This window comes from Peromyscus californicus, unplaced genomic scaffold, assembly GCF_007827085.1.
Source record: "Peromyscus californicus insignis strain IS unplaced genomic scaffold, ASM782708v3 Scaffold_10__1_contigs__length_136768540, whole genome shotgun sequence".
Lineage (NCBI taxonomy): Eukaryota > Metazoa > Chordata > Mammalia > Rodentia > Cricetidae > Peromyscus > Peromyscus californicus.
This window is the reverse complement of record NW_026294391.1, coordinates 12,726,555-12,747,818: the sequence shown is the minus strand read 5'-3', so window position 1 is coordinate 12,747,818 and position 21,264 is coordinate 12,726,555. Positions and strand designations below refer to the sequence as shown.

Here is a 21,264-nt window from a genome sequence, read left to right as displayed (position 1 = left end):
TGGCTCCTCAAGTTTTTTCAGAGAAAATGAGCATCTGCCAAAGGAAATATAATATTGGGAAGAGACGAGAGGAGACAAAAGAGGCCTTAATGGAGAGGAGTGGGGAACATGCTAGAACATGCAGGGAGGAGAATAGAGGAGGTTCAGTGTTTAAGTAGAGAAGGGGAACTGGGAGCTGAGGGAGAGGAGGCAGTGGGAACCCATCGACCCAACCTAAGTAACCACAGAAACATCATAAGGAAACCTGCCACTTTGGAAGCTAAATTTTTTTAATGTAAAAAAAAAATACAATCACAGCTTGAATCCAATTGGTAGATTCTTGCCCAGCTTTCTTTCCTTTAGACCCCACATGCTTCACACTGAAACCAGAGAGTTTTTTTTTCTACAGCCAATTTCTGAATATGAACTTTTCCTTTCATATTTCCAAAATAACTCGTGAGCTGGAGATTAAAAGAAACTGTTTTTGTAAACAGCTCTATTCCTCTTAAAGCCAGGTTGGGCACGTGACTCTCGAGAATGAGCTTTTTAGAAAGAGACTCTACAAACAAGAATAAATTCACAGCTGGATTCTTCTTTTATTGGTTTTGGTCCCAACCCCCTCTCCATTTCTTCTTTTCTTTCTTTTTTTGATTTGATTTTTTTAGAGTTTTTTTTTTTTGTTGTCGTTGTGTTGTTTTGATTTTTTGTTTGCTTTGTTTTGTTTTTGAGTCAGGGTCTCTTTATAGTCTTGGAACTCACTATATAGGCTAGGCTGGCCTCAAACTTACAGAGGTCCGCCTACCTCTACCTCCTGAGTGTTAAGATTAAAGGTGTATGCCACCATGTATGCCTCATGTCGTTCTTCAAGTCACAAGAGGCAATCTGGTCCTCAATGTAACCTAGGATGCCCATTAGGCTATCATCTCATGCCAGTTTCACCAACTTCTTGATAGCCTCATATTTGACAGCTTTCTCAAGCAGCAAATCAGATTAATAATTTACACATTAAAAGAGGGCACACAGCCAATCATACCAGTAGCTTTCCATTGAGATCAGGAATGGCCGTGTCAACAGCCATAACAGCACTAGTGAACAGGGGGGTTAATTTCTAAGCAGCTACAGGATCACCACGCCACAGTTTCCCTGAGGAATCATCCATGATCTTCTGGGTGGCAATTACGGCAGGAATTGTGACTAGAAGTCCTTCTCTGATACCATGGCCTAAGTTTGGAAGAGTGCTTAAGTTTGTGGTACAGAAGGCATTGATGAGACTTTTGTGTATTGCTAATGGTTCATGCCCATCATAAATACAGAGACATCAGAAGGGGCAGAGATAATTTGTCTTTTAGCTCTGCCCTTCCAGTGAACCCCCATTTTCCCAACATTCCTGCAGAAACCAGTGCCACAACATATTGAGCACCATCATCACGCATTTGATGTTGGCCCCATTCACGGCAAGCTTCCTGTTTTCTCAGCCTTAACTATGCCTTATAACTTGCCATGGGTAGAATCATACTGGAACATGCAGACCGTGTTGTTAAGGTCAATGAAGGGACCACTGGTGGCATAAATAGCCAATTTGTCAGAGTTAAATGCGGCCCCGGTGCCCAGATGCTCAATACAGCTAAATCCATTTACTCAGACCTTGACATCATGTCTCAGGAATGTGGCTGGCACTGCATGAAAAGATGTGGCTGTCTGTCAAATAGGGAGCGGCAGAGAGCCAGCAAGCATGCTCTGTTCGGCAGCCAATGTGTTTCTTGGTTCTACAGCCCTTTGGTTCTCCAAGGATGAGCCAGTGGATGAAGGACAACCTTGGGGTTGTAGGTGTCACTACATCCGGTGCCTTGCAAAGAGCTCTACAGGCAGTCCGGTCCTGCATTGTCACAAAGGAGTAGTGGTATAGGAGGTGGGGGTAGGGGACAGCAGCCCACTTTTCAGGCTTTTGGCAAACAAAGGAAGCGGGGTGTTTGCTCTGCCTGTTCATCCCACACACTTGACCTCTCAAGAAAAACATTTCTGGCTCTGCATTTCCAGGGCTACCCCGGTCTCTGTAGGTTACCCTTAAAGAAGTTCACATTCTTTGTGAGTAAAACAGGATTTCCTGTAGCAGAAGTAAAATTGCCAGACAATTTTCCCTCTCCTCCTGCCTTGCACGGATAAGATGCAGAGCCCAGACAGAGACAAGTCCAATTGTCCTGCCTAGATTTTACCCACCAGGGATAATCACTTTTAATATCCCGGCAGGTAATCTCAGCCTTGTGTGTCTCCTGAGGTCAAAGTGCTCTCATGGGTTCTTACTCATTTCCTGTCTTGCCCCCTCCCCCCCCCAGCCACCCCTTTCCGACAGTGCCTGTCTTTTGGCAGCAGCAGCCCTGTTCTCTGTGTAAGATCACGTTTCTCCATGATACTGCACAGGAGTTACAGGGGGAAATGAGGCCCTTTCTGTGGGAGAGCCGGATGAAATACAAAAGAAACTCCCATTTGCCTAAATATAGGAGCCCTCCTGGGTAACCTCATTGATGCTCAGGCCGCATCAGCACAAAGCAAGCTTGAGTGTTTCCAAGCCTTATTTATATCGTCGTGATGATGATCGATGCCACTTTTATGACACGCTATCTGCTTCTTACAAGTAATTCAATCCCCAATGTCCAGTCTCACTGTCTTGTTATCGTTGCATTCAGCACAAAGTGTCACAAGGTATTCCTCCCACCCACCCTTCTCCTACATTATTCTAGCAAACACTCTGCTTCTCCATTTACTGGGTCAGAATTCATATTAAGAATGAGGACTGCCAGGTGTGGTGGCACACACCTGTAATCTTAGCACTTGAGAGGTTAAGACAGGTGGATCACAAGTTCAGCCAACCCAGGGTGGTTAATAAGCACCAGGTTAGTCTGAGATACATATAAAGATCCTTAAAAAAAAAGATTGGGACAGGAAATTGTGCCCAGTCTGAAATAGAACAGTGCCAAGGCTGGAAGTAGACTCTGTGAAGACTCTCCAGAGTCCCCAGGGGGCAAATGTGGGAACCACTGCCAGAGCTGCACAGACATGACTACAGGATGTATCACCATCCCCAGAGAGTGACATTATGATCCTATCGTGTTGATAGGCCATAATTTATTCAGCCAGCTCTCTTCTGGTGAACATTTAGTTGTTTCTGATTATTCCAGGTGTCTTTCTTATTTTAATTTTCAAATATGTTTTCTATTTATTTGGGGGATTTTTATACCTGTATACAGTGTATTTTAATCATACCCACCCCTTTTTCATTTTAATATGTGTGCAGCATATGTAGGCGCGCAGAGGTGTGCATGTGCACGCTTTGGTGCCTGCATGTGGAATTCAAAGGCTAACTTTCAATGTATGTTAAATGACCTTGTGCTATGTCAGCTGACTTGAGGCATCTTTTCAATAGCTGGGAGAAGTGAAAGCTCTCTGATGGAGGTACCCAGGGAAGACTGAAACGGATTGTGGGCAATACAGAGTCTATTAGATTTATTGATGCCATGGATAGACAGATAGGCAGATAGCTTGGAGGGGCTCTGAGGAGAGTCCAGGCCCCAGCATCAGAAGCAGACAGCATGCTGGGAGCTCTAAAGAAAGGAAATCAGGGCCCACATGGCAGAAGTGGGTGTGTTTCTTACACCTTTCTGAGATGGGGGTGGTAGCCAGACTCTCTGATTCCCCAGCAGGGAGCAAGGAAGGGGATGTGGAGTAGGATGTGGAGTCACCAATACCCGAGTCAATGTATGCTCACTTCCCCAGGTGAGAAACCCGGCATTTGAAAGGCTGTTAGCTAGAGATTCACACCTGTCTCCATAGGGGGCCTGTCAAGTGTCTGTGAGAGGGAAAGGCTGCTGGACTATATTGTGGCCTGAGCAGCAGATGGATACTACCATTACATGTTTATGAGAAGGAAGTAAGAGACTAGGACTTAGACAGACCCCCTGGTAGGCAGATAGGGAGAGGGGCCATGCCTAGGGAATAAAGGAGGTGAATTTCCAAGATGGCCGGCTCCTTCCTCACCCTCCTGACCTGAGACAAAAGCCTGGTAGCTTAAAACAAAGGCCTTGTGGACTTCTGTCTCCCAGCAGCAGCCCCTGTGCTGATGGACTGTCTCAACAAGTTCAAGGCCTGCTCAGGACATGTCACAGAACAGCTGTGGGACATCCTATAGGGCTTTCTTCAAACTGACCAACCCTAAATTAAGGGAGGAAGACTCTTCAGAGGTTTTAAACCCCCAGACCTGGAGAATAGACTTCTAGCCATTACCTCCATACTTCAGACCTGAGGGAGTTAGTGCCCTGCCTCCACTACCAACTACATTTGAGGGAACTCACAAATATCAGCCTTGGAGAGAGGTACAACTGGGGTGTATGAGAGTTACCTCTGTTGAGCCTCAACAGCTCCGTTTAGAAGTAAGACGAAGTTTAAGAGTCTAGAAGACCAGAGGCATAATGTGAAATTGACTATTCATTGTCATTACCGCCCACCTCCAGCAATGTGCAGAAAGCAGTGGTCCTTGCTAACATTAGAGCTGAGTACTTGAGCCTATAGGCTCCTGGACTGGCCACATACATAGACAGATATGGCTGCCATGCATTTAAGGTTAAGCCAGTGTCTATGACTTTGGATACCAGCTGTTTGAGCCTCCAGTCATAGTAAGGTATGTTTCTCCAGTAGCTAAATAGATCCTGGAGGTGGGCATCTTTTAAGGGCTAGTAACTCCCCAAGCCACCAAAACTGTAAGGACTATTACGCCAGTGGTGCAAGGCCCACAAGTGCTACCAACCCCCAGAAGAGTAGTCTGGGTCCAGACATATTGGCTACCTGGGAGCGTGACGAGATTCCTCAGACGACTTTGTAATCAGAAGCAGCTGATATAACATTGGCAGCATGCAACTCCTACAGCTCCCCCGATGTGGTCGGTGTGAGTAGATGGTGGAGAATGATTGTGAACTACAAAGAACTAAATGAAGTGACTCTATCCATGCATGCTCGGGTGCCATCCATCATGAACCTCACGGAGCAATTGACTTTGACTTGGGGTCAATACCAGTATGTGGTGGTCATATTCTTCTTCTCTGCTGTCATTGCCTGGGAGAGTCGAGAACAATCTGATTTCACCGAGAATGAAGGACCAAGAGTTAGACAGACTCCCTGCTAGACAGATAGACAGATAGGGAGAGGGGCCACGGCAAGGAAATACAAGTGGCTGCCTTCTTCCTCACCCTCCTGATCTGAAACAAAAGGTCTTCAAACAAAGGCTTTTTCTCCTGCCAATAGGCCCCCTGCGTATAGACTGGCTCAACAAGTTTGTGGCCGGATCAGTGTGTGTTTACACAATGGTTGTGGGCCAATCAGTCATCCTGTCTTTCTTCAAACTGACTAACCATAAAGGAAGGGTAGGAAAACTCTTCAGGGGCTTAAAAAACTTGGACCCTCAAAGAAGGACTGGATTTTCAACTTCCTGAGCTCCCCCCACCCCCACCCCACCCCTACCCCCCACCCCCCGCCTCTGCCTGGTATAGGATCTTTTTCTCTATGTTCCTGCTGTGTGTGTGTGTGTGTGTGTGTGTGTGTGTGTGTGTGTGTTTCCTCAGCCCTAATAAAAGCCTTTCTTCAACTGCTGATTCTGTTTCCTGTTTACCATGTTTGAGATTCACTGCTGCTACCTGACAAGCTCAAGATTTGTCCTGCCTTTTACTTCTTTAACTGGCAGAGGAAACAAACGAGTCCAGACCCCCAGCTGGTAACAAGAAGGTCAACAATGGACAGCTGTTGTTTTGCCCCTGTGGTATCTACATATTTGTCATACTTTGGTGACTCAGAATTTGGATTCCTGGAAACGGCCTAAGGCAGTCCCATTGTATCGTTATACTGAGGATACTATGCTGGCCCCTGATTCTCTTGCAGGTTTGGCGGCTGAGAGGCTGAGAGCTCTGGAATCATAGGAATGGGCAGTGAGCAGCTACAAAGTATAGGAGCCGGGTTTGTCTGTGAAATTATCTGGTTGGGTAAGACTAAAACGATACCAGAGGCTGTTTGGCAGAGTGAAGCCATACCCCCAACAGATGACAGTCAAGCAATTACAAGCCTTTGTGAGATTGTGGGGTTGTTGGAGAATTGTTTACCCCTCACCTGACCCGGACATTGAGTCCTTTGTATTTCTTGTGTAAAAGAAGAGGAGCATGGGATTGGACTGAGGCAGCTAAATGGGCCATTGACCAAATACAGACGCTTAGGATTGTTGGAGCTGAGTTGTTCTCACCCAAGGGAAGGAGACCAGGATGAGCACTTTATGAATTGGGAGTTTTTACTGAGCCGCACAGACCCATCCAGGGGCATGCACTCTTGTGACTATACATCTAAAGAGGCAGCCCCAACTCCATAAAGCAGGGGGTTTATAAAGGTAGAAGCCACAAGTTGGGCATGTCCATTGACACAGGTGTGGCGGCTGTTGACAAGTATGACAGGAATGAACGTTTTACAAAAAGGGGGCATAGCTGTGTTACCATGGCATCACTGTTTGATTAGGGAGGGGAACAGAAACCCTTGTAGTTCCAGAAGTGGAACAACACAGGTGAGCTAAGTACTATGCATGCCTATGGGACAGGATGAACTGTTTTAGCCTGAAATCAGGTAAGGAATTAGCAAACGTTTTTCTCACTTCAGCATCATCAACCATATTCATTTGAAGTGCACATGACCACTGACATAACAAGGTTTGGTTGGGGTTCCTGGCAATATGTGGGGAAGAGGTACCCATGAGGTCAAGACCTGCCTCGCCCTTATTGGGAAGCAGTTGACAGTGGTCTATGTAGCCTTGCAGGCTGGGGAGTCTATCACCGGACGAGGTAAAGTCTAGTGTGTACTGCATCCCACTGCTGGATAGGTAAGGTCTTGATTAGCCACTCCATGGATGGCTTACATTCCTACTTCAGCTACATGAGTGGTCTGCCTAGACCAGAGCAAGCACTGAGTAGTAGTCCCCTAACAGCTGAATTGCAGGACATCCTGGGACCAGTAGAATAAGTAACAATGCCAGACATGGGTCTCCAGGACATGGGGCCCATGGAACCAAGTCCTTACCAAGAAGGGGCTACTCTGGCCCCCGATGCCTGATACACTGATAGCTCCAGCAAGGGACCACGGGCCACATGGAGAGCAGTGGCAGTCCAGCTGTCCACTGACCTCTGGATAGAGACAGAGATCAGCCAAAGCAGTCAGTGGGCTAAATTAAGAGATGTGCTATTAGTAACTACAAATGAGCCTTCCCCTCTTCTTGTGTGCATAGATAATTGGACAGAGTATAAGGGGGTTCTTTGTAGATCCCCAAATGGCACCTGCAGGATTGGGAATTGGGCCATGGGTCCTTGTGGGGTCACTACCTGTGAGAGGGTCTCTGGTGTTTAGGAAAACAGAAGTCTGTGACCATCTATCAAGCAGCAGGCCATAAACCTTTACTCAACCTGGGGAATGATGAAGTTGATACAAAAGCCAATGGTGGAGGAGACCGCTGTGATAACCTGGGCATGCAGGAAGCAAGGCCATGACAGAGGTAAATGCCAATGGAGACTAGGGCTCTCTCAAGAAGAGACAGGAAATGCCTGTGAACAATGTCCAGTGTGTGTCCAGGCATTCCTCAAGTGGGGGGTGACTAGGAACGACACCTGGTCAGATCAGAAGGGGAGAAGCACCCTCAAGGCATGACAAGTCAATTACATTGGATCCCTTCCTGGGTCTGGGAGTTGTGTGTTTATGCTGGCACCATGGTACAGGCCTTTGGCTTGCTTACCCCACTGTCCAGACTAAGTAGAAGGCAACCACACAGGCTTTGACACACCTTTGTGTAGTGTGTGGCCAGCCCTATACTGTGGGAAGTGACCAGGGATTCTCGATACACTCCTCTAGCCATCTCACAACTTGGATGCCATGTATGCCAACAAAACTGCACTCTGGGGTGGTTTTTACTCCCTAGCAGTGTGTCTGCCCAGGGAAGGGGTGGAGATGTAGGGAAAAGGTAAAATAGAGTGCACCAGCACACAGCCAGATCTGTAAGGCTCTGGCCGTCTCTATGGATGAGATCATGCAGATGAGAAAAGATGGAGTCACAGGACAGTTTCCCTGGATTTGCTGACAGCTGCAAATAAGATACACACACACACACACACACACACACATATATATGTATATGTATGTACTGTGTTACACACTAAGATATACACACACACACACATATGTATATGTATGTACTGTGTTACACACTGAGATATACACACACACACATATATATGTATATGTATGTACTGTGTTACACACTAAGATATACACACACACATATATATGTATATGTATGTACTGTGTTACACACTAAGATATATACACACACACACATATATATGTATATGTATGTACTGTGTTACACACTAAGATATACACACACACACACATATATATGTATATGTATGTACTGTGTTACACACTAAGATACACACACACACACACATATATGTATATGTATGTACTGTATTACACACTAAGATATACACACACACATATATGTATATGTATGTACTGTGTTACACACTAAGATATACACACACACACATATATATGTATATGTATGTACTGTGTTACACACTAAGATATATATATATATATGTACTGTGCTACACACTAAGATATATATACGATATACGATAACCAAAGACATGCAACAGCTGCTTTTCAAGAAGTAGACAATGGGGTGCAGACAATCTGGCGTGGATTGGGACTCCCTAGAATGATAATAGGGTAGCATCTCCACTAGCCTGAAGTGCACCATCCTACCCTTAGGAAGCACGACTTACTTATTATCTATATGTTGTTGTTCCCTATGCGGGCATTTGAATAAAGCACCTCCTGTCTAAAAGGGGTGGAACAATGGGAATAAAGAGCTAAGGGCCTGGTAAAGGTTTAGACAACTTCATGCCAGTGTGGATATCTGGAATGACTTAGCTAAGATGGCCTGTACCAGATATCCAGGGACCCATGAGAAAGCAATAAGTGTGACTGTTAAGTAATTCATTATGTAAATAGTTCTGGCAAGAAGCCACTTTTGTGTGATTCTGTATGGGCACACGCTCTGGCCTGGAATGAATAAAGTATATCGCATCTGTCAATGGTTCTGCACATCTTTAATTTCCCACCCCCCTCACAACCCCATGTCCTGGCTCCCATCTCAGCCCCATCATCTTCCCGCACAAATAAATAAGTAAATGTAATAAAAATGTTTTAAAGACTAAACAAGAAATGTTGTATTAATTCCTGCACACCATGTGTTGGATAGTTTTGTGTCAACTTGACACAGGCTAGAGTCATCAGAGAGGAGGGAGCCTCAGCTGAGAAAATGCCTCCAGAAGATTTGGCTGTAGGACATTTCCTAATTAGTGACTGATGTGGGAGTGCCCAGCTCATTATGGGTGGTGCCACCTGTTGGTTATGCCACCGAGCTGCCCCTCGTGGCTGGTCACCGCCCACGGTGGCCATGCCTGCGGAGGAGCGTGCTGATTGAAAGAATCATAGCCATGGTTACCTTTTTAGAACTTTATTGGGGGGGGAGAGACAGAGAAAGACAGAGAGAGAGAGAGAGAGACAAGGGGGGGGGAGGGAGAGAGGGGGACTGACGGGGGGAAGGAGCGCAAAGGAGAGGGGACAGGGAGAGCCCACAGAGGGCTCAACCGCTTTTTTAGGCTGGGAAGCCGGCGAAGGCTGATGACGTAATTAAAGGACGTAAATAAGGACCAAATCCTTACACCACCCTTGGGCTGGTGGTCCTAGATTCTAAATGAAAGCAGTCTGAGCAAGCCATGAGGACCAAGTCAGCAAGCAGCACTGCTCCATGGCCTCTGCATCAGCTCCTGCCTCCAGGTTTCCTCCTCATTTGAGTTTCTGTCCTGACTTCCTTCCATGATGAAGTGTGATGTGGAAGTGTAAGCCAAATAAACCCTTTCCTTCCCAATTTGCTTTTAATTATGATGGTTCATCACAGCAATAGAAATCCTGACTAAGACACCAAGTTTGGGATAGCATGAGAATGTGTAACTCCTAGACTACTCAGTCATAGGAGGCCCTTACCTACTTACAGAGTTCTTCCTCTGGGTACCACTAGGCTCACACAGAAAATCCAGAAAAGTTCCTCCAAGGAACTGGCAAGAGGAAAACAGGTTCTATTGCCAAACTCCATCAGACCCACATGCCCTGTGATGGCTCATCTTGGTTATCAATTTGACATACCTGGGAAGAGGGAACCTCAACCGAGAAATTGCCTCCATCAGATTGGCTTATGGGTACATCTGTAGGGCATTTTCTTGATTGTTGATTGATGTGGGAGGGTCCAGTCCACTGTGGGTGTTACCATTCTTAGGCATGTGAGCCTGGGATATATAAGAAAGCTAGATGAGCAAGCCAGTAAACAGCATTCCTCTGCAAATGGCCTCTGCCTTGGTTTCCCTCAATGATGAACCATAACCTGTAATATGAAATAACCCTTTCCTCCCCAAGTTGCTTTAGGCCAGTGTTAGCATTTAGGCACCTGTGCTGGCCTGCCCTTAGGGTCCTGACAGGATATACCTCAGCTGCAGCCACTAGGAGCACCTCCTGGGCACATTCGCTATGTTTCCTTACAAAAGATGGGCCTTGCCCACCTCCCGTCCCTTTCTCGTTCTCCTCCTTTGCACTAGTCCTGGGGACCAGTCTCTGTCCCTTTCTCTGCCCCTTCTCTCCTCTCCCCTCAATAAACCTCCCATGTGGGCCCTGTTATATGGTGTGACTCCTTCCCGTCATTTAAAAAATACAACAGCCAGTATTGTATCACAGCAAACAGAAAGCAAACTAGGACATCCCCTACCTCTTTTTTTTTTTTTTTTTTTTTTTTTTGGTTTTGGTTTGTTTGTTTTTCGAGACAGGGTTTCTCTGTGTAGCTTTGCGCCTTTCCTGGAACTCACTCTGTAGCCCAGGCTGGCCTCGAACTCACAGAGAATCCTGGCTCTGCCTCCCCAGTGCTAGGATTAAAGGCGTGCGACAACCACTGCCCCAGTTCCTCTACCTTTTTTAAGGAAGGACCAACATGAGACCGCAAGAATTCTGTTGCAGGGAAGGTGAGTCTGGATAGATGTGGTGGCCTCCATCTTTCCTCCCAGCGACAGTGGGTTGCTACCAAAGACCTCAGCCAATACATCTTGACGATTTTCCGCCTCAGAGTTAAGACTTTGGCTTTGTTGGGGCGACTGACGACTGGTCTCCGTAGAGTGTCAACAGTGGCAGTTTCTATTTTCTTAGGACTCTTCCTGGCAGTGCCTGGAGGCTTTTCTAGAGGACAAGCCTGTAAACTGTAGGTGACTGCAATGTCTGTGGACCCCAGGACTTCACACTCACACTAGACTGAACTCAGTCCTTGGACTATTTATGAAAAATTCCAACCTTAGTTTTCTTCACTGGCTCATAGGGCATTGAGAGATAGCTATCTAAGACAATCAAATCCTCAGGTACTGTATCTCTCTCTAGCTGAAACATATTTCAGATGTTTTTCCCAGAAATTGATTTCATTGATGGTTTTCGAAAAGTAAGTTATTTGCATTTTGTCAGGCTGGATGCATAGTTCGGTGGCAGAGTGAACACAAGCACGCACAAAACACTGAGTTCCATCCCAAGTATGGCCAAAGTCAAACACACACTCCCCAGGCACACACAGAAAGTTACAGAATTCATTTGCAGTTTGCCGAGTATTTTTCTCGCAAGTATGTAAATGTGGCTTTTTCCAGAGCCCTGTGTCTCATGCTGAACTGGTTATCTTATACGCTCCATTTCTTGTTCCTTATAGAGGCTCTTATTTTTATTCTACCTATATCATTATACTGTTGTCTTTGGATATCCAGAAGGGATTCTTTCTAAAACAACTCCACCAGGACTCTTGAGTCTCTTATATGAAGTAGTGCAGCATCTGCATGGAACCTGCACATATCCTCCATAGAATTTAACTCATCTCTAGATAACTTGGGGTGTGTAACGCATGGCAAGCACTACACAATCAGTAATTACACTGCATTGTTGGTGGATGCTGATAAGAAACATTACAGTACATGCTCAAGACATGCTGCTTTTCCCCAAAATATTTTTCAGTTCACGGTGGTTGAATCAAGTACGGAACCCACAGATAAGACAGGCTGACTGTACTTACTGATAGCATATAATTAGTTTATGGTTTGAAATTGGTTCTGATAAGCTGTTTTAATTGGAATGCTTGGACCATTCAAATTTATCATTGACACATTTAGGATACCATTTTAATATTTGTTTTCTGTTTGTTTCTTCTGTTTTTCATTCCTTTTCTGCTTTGTTTGGGGTTGTTTAAAGCATTCTTTTGAAACGTGTCTGTCACCAGTTGGGCTCACATCTTTTGTCCTTGCTGCTGCTGCTGCCATTATCCTCACTTGCTCTCCTCCCCCTCCTCCATAAGTTCCCTCTGCTTTCCAGTCCTCCTCTGCTTTGATTCGGAGCACATCTTTACATATCATTTTAGTGATTGAGCTAGAAATGACATGTAACTAAATAATAGGTAACCAAAAGTTTTTCAATTTATACTTTTAATCAATATCTTATCACAGTTTGAAATGTAAAAACCTTCACATTCTACAGAGCACAAATGTGGATACAGCCTAAAAAACTAGAAAGGAAATCAATAGAAGGGAAAAACAGGTGATAAGGAAAAGGTGAGTGCTCTGTCAAGTTTTAAATGTGAGATATTTGGGGGATCTGTCTTCAGGGTGTCAGGTCTATGAAACAATAGACAATTTGTGTCCTAAAGATGCCACTGGAATCACTTGAGGTCCCATAATCAGGCTGTGAAGTCTTGGATCATTTGAGAGTCTCTATTCTGAAGTTTGATCCTTGGGGAGCTGGAGATCTAACTTCAGGCTACAAAGTCTTTGGACTCACAATGGTCTGGGACCCAAGGGTTTAAAATGAACTCTGATGCATTTAGTGATCTGTGTGCACAGTACAGGGTCTCTGAAGTCTTCAAATTTTGCACGGTAAGGTTTGAAATTAAAGTCACTGTGAGTTTGCATTCATAATATTTGAGTCTCAGTGTCTGAGTCCTTTGAGGCATTAAGGGGTCTTTGCTCATGGTGAAAGATTTCTGAAATCTATGGAAGTACGTTCCCAAATGTTGAAGGTTTGCATGTTTGGAGGGGTCTACATTCGTTGTGTGAGGTCTCTCTACTTTTTTTTTTTTTTAAACAGGATCTATGTTCCAAGGATTCAGTCTGAGTTATTTGGGGGCCTTCATTCCAGAATAATACCGCCAAAGTTTTCAGTTTCTATTCCAACGTTTTAATCCTAAGGATTAGATGGCCTGGGTTCAGAGTGTGTGGTCTTTGAATTTTTAGGGGATCTAAATCCCATATTTGTTCCTGGGTCTTTGTTAAGTAAGTGAATTCTTTGGGGCCTTTGTCACATGTCTTTTGTCTGAGGTGTTTGGAAGTTAACATTCAGAGTGTGGATTCTCTGGCCTTTCAAATGCATGCATTGCACAATGTAAGTGTGGGATACACATGACTGTGGCCTCTGCCTCCTAAATCTTTCAAGGTCAGTCCAGAGGTCCGAGTCTTGGGTAAACTGGTGATTTGTGTTCAGGGCATGAAATTCGAAATTTTCAGAATCTGCATTCTAATATTTGAATCTGAGCTCATTGAAAGTCTGTGCTGAGCATGTGAATTCTGAAACTGTAAACTGTATCTCAAGTTCTAAGGACATCAGATATTTTCATTCTGCATTCAGGATGAAACTTTTGAATTTCACGTTTTTTATGTGAGTTTTGCCTCTCCACTGAAAATGTGAGGTTGCTGATTTCTGGAATTTTGTTCAAAATTTGACTCTAAGATATTTGAGAATGTTTTCCAAATATAAACCTCTGAAGGCCTGAGCTGCTATACTGTAAGGTCTGGATATGAGCTACTTGTATATCTCTGTCACTTATACTTTGGGGTCCATGTCCAGAGAAAGGGGTGTCTCAATGTCTGAGAGTCACAAAGGTTTGAGCAGGAGGAACTGTGTTATGTGTTCACATTGTATGAATCCCTAGGTTTCTGAGCTCTGTGTGGATCAGTGCACAGGCCATGATAGTCTACATTCCAGATTTTCAGTTGAACCAAACTCATTTCTAGTGATGCTGCCTGCTCACCCACGAGGGCCCCTAACTGGTTGGATTGAAATCATGGCAGAGACTGAAGCAAAGACTTGTGCAGTGCTGAACTCCCCACTTCAGTGGGCTGACTACGCTACCTGAAAGTCCACTTTGGACATAAGCCATGCTGTTCAACTATTCTCACAGCATTCCTTCCTTTCAGCTTTAGTCAACAATTCCTTTAAAAATGCAGCAGTAAAGCCGGGCGGTGGTGACACATGCCTTTAGTCCCAGCACTCAGGAGGCAGAGGCAGGGGGATCACTAAGAGTTTGAGACCAGCCTGATCTACAAAGTGAGTTCCAGGACAACCAGGGCTACACAGAGAAACCCTGTCTTGAAAAACCAAAATAATAATAACAATAATAATAATAACAACAACAACAACAATAAACTGCCTCCTAGCAGGAATAGACCCCCCCCCCAATGTCTGCCTGTATCCACAGTAACCACTTTCTAACCAGGAATATCTACCCCAGGGCTTGAGTTTAAACCTTTAAACCTTGGCTCTTCATAATGTGAGTTGGAGGCAGAAACAAACACTGGCATGCCTGGGAAGCTCAGAAGGAATATAGAGTCTCAGCCCCCAGTGGGCCAGTTCAATCAGAATTTGTGTCTTTTTTATGTTTTGAGACAGGGTTTCTCTGTGTAGCCCTGGCTGTCCTGGAACTCACTCTGTAGCCCAGGCTGGCCTCGAACTCACCGCTGCCAGGCGACAAATATGCTTAAATCAAAGCTAGAAAGCCTTTGGCTTTTTAAAATATTTTTCTTTAAAACATAAATTTTGTTTTGAGAATTTAACAGAAGTGTACTGGATTTACATCGTTTCCACCCCTCCTCTCCCTTCAGCTCCTCCTATGTTTCCCTGCCATATCCTCCTCTAAATTCTGTGTTCTCTTCTTCTATAGTTATTACATATATGCATGTATATATGAATGCACACATAATGTATTGACTCCAATTAGTGTTGCCCATATGAGCACAGGTTTAGGACTGACCATTTAGACTTGAGTGACATATTAAGGGCTTGTCAAGAAGCCCTTGACTTAATGAACTCCCTGGGACCCATGTGCTGATTCTAGGGTCACAAAAGCTACCATTAGCCTCTGAGGGAAAGATGAGAGCCTCCATGTCTGTACTCACTTATAGCCAATATCAGCTCTCGTCTCTGGGCAAAGCCGATGAGGCGCTCCGAGTCTCTGGAGACCACCACAGGAAAGCCATTGTAGTCTGTCTCTTTGATGAGTGTCTCCACGTCCTCCACAGTCATGCTGTCCTGGGTGAGCACTAACAATGGTGGTTCTCCCCTCCGGGGCCGCATCACATTAGTGGCCAGAGTACGGTGGGTGAATTCATCCTTCACATCGAGAAATGGGTACCCATTCAGATGGATGTGGGCTTCATAAATCCCTTCTTTCCCAAAGGCATCAGCCACCCACTGGTGACAGCAGCTGCCATCAGGGGCACAATGTACTCCAGACCTCCAGTCAGTTCAAACATGATGACTACCAGTGACACTGTCATCCTCGTCACTCCACCTATAACAGAAAAGGACAGTGGGATTTGAAAGCTCAGCCACAGACCCCGAGAATGTGGTATCTGTGCAAACAGACACACTTACAGACCAGAATTTCAGCCCGAGCAGGCTCTTTAATGAGAATTTTCTGTCCTTCTCATACTTGTTCCATGGAGTCAGTCCCACATGATGCTCAGGCTCTGTTAAACCCAGCCTTGCATCAGGGACCTGTATTGCCTGACACAGAGCTCCACTTCAATGAGGAATGTGGGTGTCTATTCTTCCAGGTGGTATGCCTGGCCCTTTGATGAGTGGATCCTACCAGAATATCCAGGCTCCTGACAGTGCAAGCAATTCAGAAGCCAAAATGTTGGGGAGATTATTAAGAATATTAGGTTGGACAGGGATCTGACTTTGAACCCCTAGGTATTCAAAGGCAGTTCCAACTAAATCCTACTCCAATAAACCTAAAGCAGGATCTCTTAACCTCAGTACATGAGATATTTGGGGTCTGGCTATTCTATGTTATCACGAAGGTGCTGTGCTTGAAAGCTAAGCAGCTTCTGGGCCCTCTACCCACTATGCACAAGTGCCACTTATAGTTAGATAAGGAACAATGTCTCCAAATATCACCAGAGGCAGAGTCACTCCTTGTTGAGAAGCCATATTCTGGATCAGTGGTGCTCAACCTTCCTAATGCTGCAACCCTTTAACACAGCTCCCGGTGTTGTGGTGACCCCCAACCATAAAATTATTTTTGTTGCTACTTCATAACTGTAATTTTGCTACTATTATGAATCATAATGTAAAGGTCTATGTTTTCTGATGGTCTTTGGTGACCCCTGTGCAAGAGTCATTTGACCCCAAAAGGGTTGCGGACTCACAGGTTGAGAACCACTGGTCTTTGTCTTAAAATTGTAATTGATGTATTAAGGTTGTGAGGTCTCTAAAATCAGTGAAGGTCTTCAGTATATATTTTGAATCTGAGATTCCAGGGGTGTTTATTCATGATGTGAGGATTCTGAAATCTTTGATGTTCTCAAGCCAAGGTTGTGGCCGACTAGAATATGTCACCCCAAAATAAGAATCATAGAGCTCAAGACAATTAAGGAAAAGCAGATGCAGCTCTCTACTCTCCTGTTTACCTAAAAGCAAGACTTCAATTTATACAGACAAGAGGTCTCTTTCTCTCATTGCCCCCACCAGGAAGAACAAAGGTAAATCACTGAAGACTCTCATGTACCTGGAGGTGATTGGTTACCAGAGGAATGTATATTAGTAGGCTCTGCTAGCTGGCATTTCTTTGCCTTTCCCAAGTTTCCTGCTAGTAGACACTTAAGACGTCCTTTCTTCTCTGTCTTTTTTTTTTTTTCTTCCTTCAAACATGTACTGCTTTTGTTGAAAATGTGGTATAAACTGCAAGTCAAACTCTGACTCCAAATACTTCGGCTTTAACCTTGACCACAAACCTTTAATGAGTTCACAGAACTTACCCTTTAAAAAACAAGCCAGGCTTGCTAGATCAGCCATGGACTTCCAGCTCCTGGCTGCGAATCCCAAATTCAAGACTTGTCTGGGTTAAAAATGAGTTCAAGATCCCAACTACTCTATATAAATATTAAAATACAGGTAATGTTAACAAATTTCAACTTCTTATTCTCTTGTTAATCTGGATTTTGCAACTAAGAGTCTATGGCACCAGTTCATATCCTATGGGTCACAATCCCTTTGGGGGTCACATACCAGATATTTACATTACAGTTATGAAGTAGCAACGAAATAATTTTATGGTTGGGGGTCACCACAACATGAGGAATTGTATTAAAGGATCACAGCATTAGGAAGGTTGAGAATCACTGTCTATGGGGAGAATTTTTGCATTGCTGCAGGTGAATTAAGAATTTAGTAGTATGTAGTCAGGATACAAAGCACTTGACTCTCGGAAGGTCATTTTTACAATATAGGTTTGTGTATTAGGTATTTGAACACCTACATTGGGAGTGTGAGGTCTTTGAAAACTGTGAAGGTATGTGTATTACAATAGTGGCTTTTGTGTATTGTCATATCTGTATTTAGAATTTCAGTTCTGGGGTTGGAGTGATGGCTCAGTGGTTAAAAGCACTTATTGTTCTTGCAGAGAACCCATGTTCAATACCCAGCACCCATATGTCAGCTGACAACCATCCATAACTCCAATTCCAGGGGATCTGATGTCCTCTTCTGACTTCCACAGGCACCAAGGATGCATTTGGTACCAGACATACATATGAGCAAAATACTCATTTTTTAGAATTTCATTTCTTTTAAATCTTTGAGGGTCTATGTTCCAGTTATGATATAAAGGTATTTCATGTGTGTGTTCTGAGTGTAAGACTCACTAAATCTGTTTTAGTGTTATTAGTTTAGAGCTATTTTTTAAGCTCTTATTTTTATGTATACTAGTGTGTTGCCTGCATGTGTGTCTATGTGTATTCCTGGTGCCTGCTGAGGTCAGAAGAGGGTGTCAAATCCCCTAGAACTGGAGTTACAGATGGTTGTGAGCTGCCATGTCGGTGCTGGAAATCAACGCCTGGCCCTCTGGAAGAGCACCCATTTCTCATAACCACTGAGCTGTTTCCCTGGTCCATATAGGTCAATTTTAAAAAGAGGAATTTTTCTGAACCCACTGAAGGCCTGTGGTCCAAGGTTATAGCTGAAGCATTTTGGGTCTGTGTTCAGGATGTGTGGTCTCTGAAATCTTTCTGGTTTTGCATTACAAGATTTGAATCATGCACTGGGTGTGAATTTTATAAGCTTGTCAATAAATCCATACATCAAATTACCAATATTCACAGGAATATGTTCAAGTTGTGACTCTTTTTAAGTACCTTTTACTCTTTGAGAATTTCATACATGCATATAATATATTTTGATCCTATCCACCCTATTTCCCTCCAACTCTTCCTTGATTTGAATCACCATACCCTCCCACAACGTCATAGGGTTTTTTTCTTTAAATAACCCACTGAGTCCTCTTGTATAGTATTAGAGGGACCAGCCTTAATATTATACATCCCAGGGGCTCAGGAGAGAGAACTGCTAATGGCAAGGACTATTTTTGGAAAATAGAATCTCAGCACATCAAGGTCTATAGTCAATTTGCTTTAATTCCTCTGGCATAACATCCTATTTACACAGCTTCAGTTCTGTTCTCGTGCCTAGCTCCTTTGTCGCCTGATTTCTCTCTATATTTATCTACTGCTCCCTCTAAGTTCTATCTTAATTCTCTCGTCTTAATTCTGTCTCATCTAGGTCCTTTTCACCTTGTTCTTACCCAGCTAGTACTTTCCCATCTGACTCTTCCTCATCTTCCATCTCATCCACACGTCCTCTCCTTATCCCTCTCCGTTCTCCATCTCTCCACCTCTCCATGTTCCTCCTAAGTCTCCCAGGAATCCAGTTATAAACCCAAGCAATAGCAAGACCCTGGTCGAGCAAGGTCACCAGGCTTGAATTCTACAGGGTCATCAAGTCAGGTAAGAATTTTCTTCAGGCAGTGACCACCAGGCTTCCAGGGTCAAACGGAGGGGTGATAAGAAGCACATAGAGGGGCAGTGATTGTTAATTATCATTTGCAACCCAAAAGGGAAATGACTAATGAATTAACTAAAGGCTAAATTTGGGTAATATCTAAGAAGAGGGATCTTATGCGCTCAACTATAATCTTAAATGTGATTGGTAGAAAATGTTAAGAATCTGTAAGTTGCTAGGTCAATGGGAGAAAATAAAACTGCCTTCTTTTTTCCTGTGGCTCCTATCTGTCCAAGCTATCTGCCATTTTTCTGCAGGGTGGGGGAAAGTGTGCTCGGTTGCTAGGCAACCTGTGCACAGCTAGATGCCTCTGGTGATAGATAGTTAAAGGGAGATCTGGAACTAGAGGTAAGATTTGGGAAAGGAGGAAGGTAAGCTTAATTGGCACATCCACCAGGCCCTCTCAAACAGGTAGTCTGGATGCTTAAGTCTGTTCTTAGAGAGTACAGAGGTATCTCTGATAAGGTACTTTCCTCCAACTGGGGATGGACCTGGCCGGATGCTGCCAATGACAATAATTACAGGGAGGCTTGAACTGGGGTCTGGCTGAGCATAGCTGTTAGTGCACAAGGTTATCTAAATATTCCTTTAGTAGAGGGGAAATGGTGCCCAATAAATGATGGAAAAGCTACAATAGCACACAAGAAACTCATAGCAGGAAACGACTGATAATCAAAAGCCAATTTCACCAAGACTCCTTGAGTCTCAGCTTGACCTCTGGAAGGCCCTTGACTTCTTCCAGGTATTAGCTTTGTCATAATCAGCTGAAATCCTACTTTGTATATTTTTTGCGGCTTGCAGCAGAGTCCAATTAATGCTACATGTTTGTGCATGAGTATAAAGTTGACCATCCTCTGGAGCATGAGCAACCCACCAGGGTACACACCCATGGAGAGAACTGACTCTCCCTCCTCCAGCAGCCATCAATTGCCAGTAGCTCCTTGTTGAGGAGAGGTCCCATGATCCCATCCCCCATCCATGCTGGACTGTTGACTGACTTGAACTTGCATAGTTCTTGTGACACCAGAGCTGAGCTGAGTCCATAAGTGCAAGTGCCCTGTCATGTCCAGAAGACCTGTTCCTCAGAAGTCTTCCAAAACCTCTCACTTCTGCCTCCTTTTCTGCAAGTGACCTGAGCCATGGGGGAAAGAGCTGTGAAATAAATGTCACATGTACAGCAGGGTACTCCACAGGCATGTATGCAATGAACCTCGATCAATTGTGAGTTTCTGTATTAACCATTGTCTGCTACACAAAGAAACTTCTTTCATGAGGGCTAAGAGCCTGAAGCACACTCTTATGGAACATGTTCTAAGGTTGGAATCTAACATGAGTGGGGTCTCTTTTAGAGCTTAGAGGTTGTTTGACTTCTTCAAGGGTTTGTTTCCTAAGTATGCTTCTGAGTTTATTTTTACTATCATATATTAATTATACATATTAATGGAGTTAAGTGTAGTATTTCCCTACATTCATGCAGCGTTCACTGAAAATATCCACCCATTCTTTTGCTATATCCCCCTACCTTTCCCAATTCCTAGTAACTATTCTTTTAGGTAGAAAGAGAAAATATGGTACCCATCTTTTTGGGTCTGGCGTACTTCACTTGACATGATGCCCCCAAGTTCCATCAATTTTGCTGCAAATAACAGCTAACTGGATGGATTTATTTTATGTGGTACTGGTGATCAAACCAAGGGCCTTGCACATACTAGGCCAGCACTCTGTCACTGAGCTATATATCCCAACCTCATTCTTTTTTTATAACTTATTAACATTCCATTGTGTATATCTGCCACATTTTACTTATTTAACTGTTAATGGGTATGGAAACTGATTCCATATCTCAGCTATTGTGAATAACATCACAGTAAACACAGCTATGCCGCTGAGAGGTCTGGGGAGCCAGACAAGAGCCATAACAGGCTCCTAGCAGCCCCTGCTAGAGACCAGGCCTTAGTTTCGGTTTAC

General features: G+C 44.2%; 1 pseudogene; it reads right to left on the bottom strand.

Annotated features, from left to right (window-relative positions):
• The window catches only part of LOC128113664 (60S ribosomal protein L35-like), a 54,209-nt pseudogene extending 38,729 nt beyond the window's left edge, over nt 1-15,480 (bottom strand).
• Between the last annotated feature and the right edge of the window lie 5,784 nt (nt 15,481-21,264).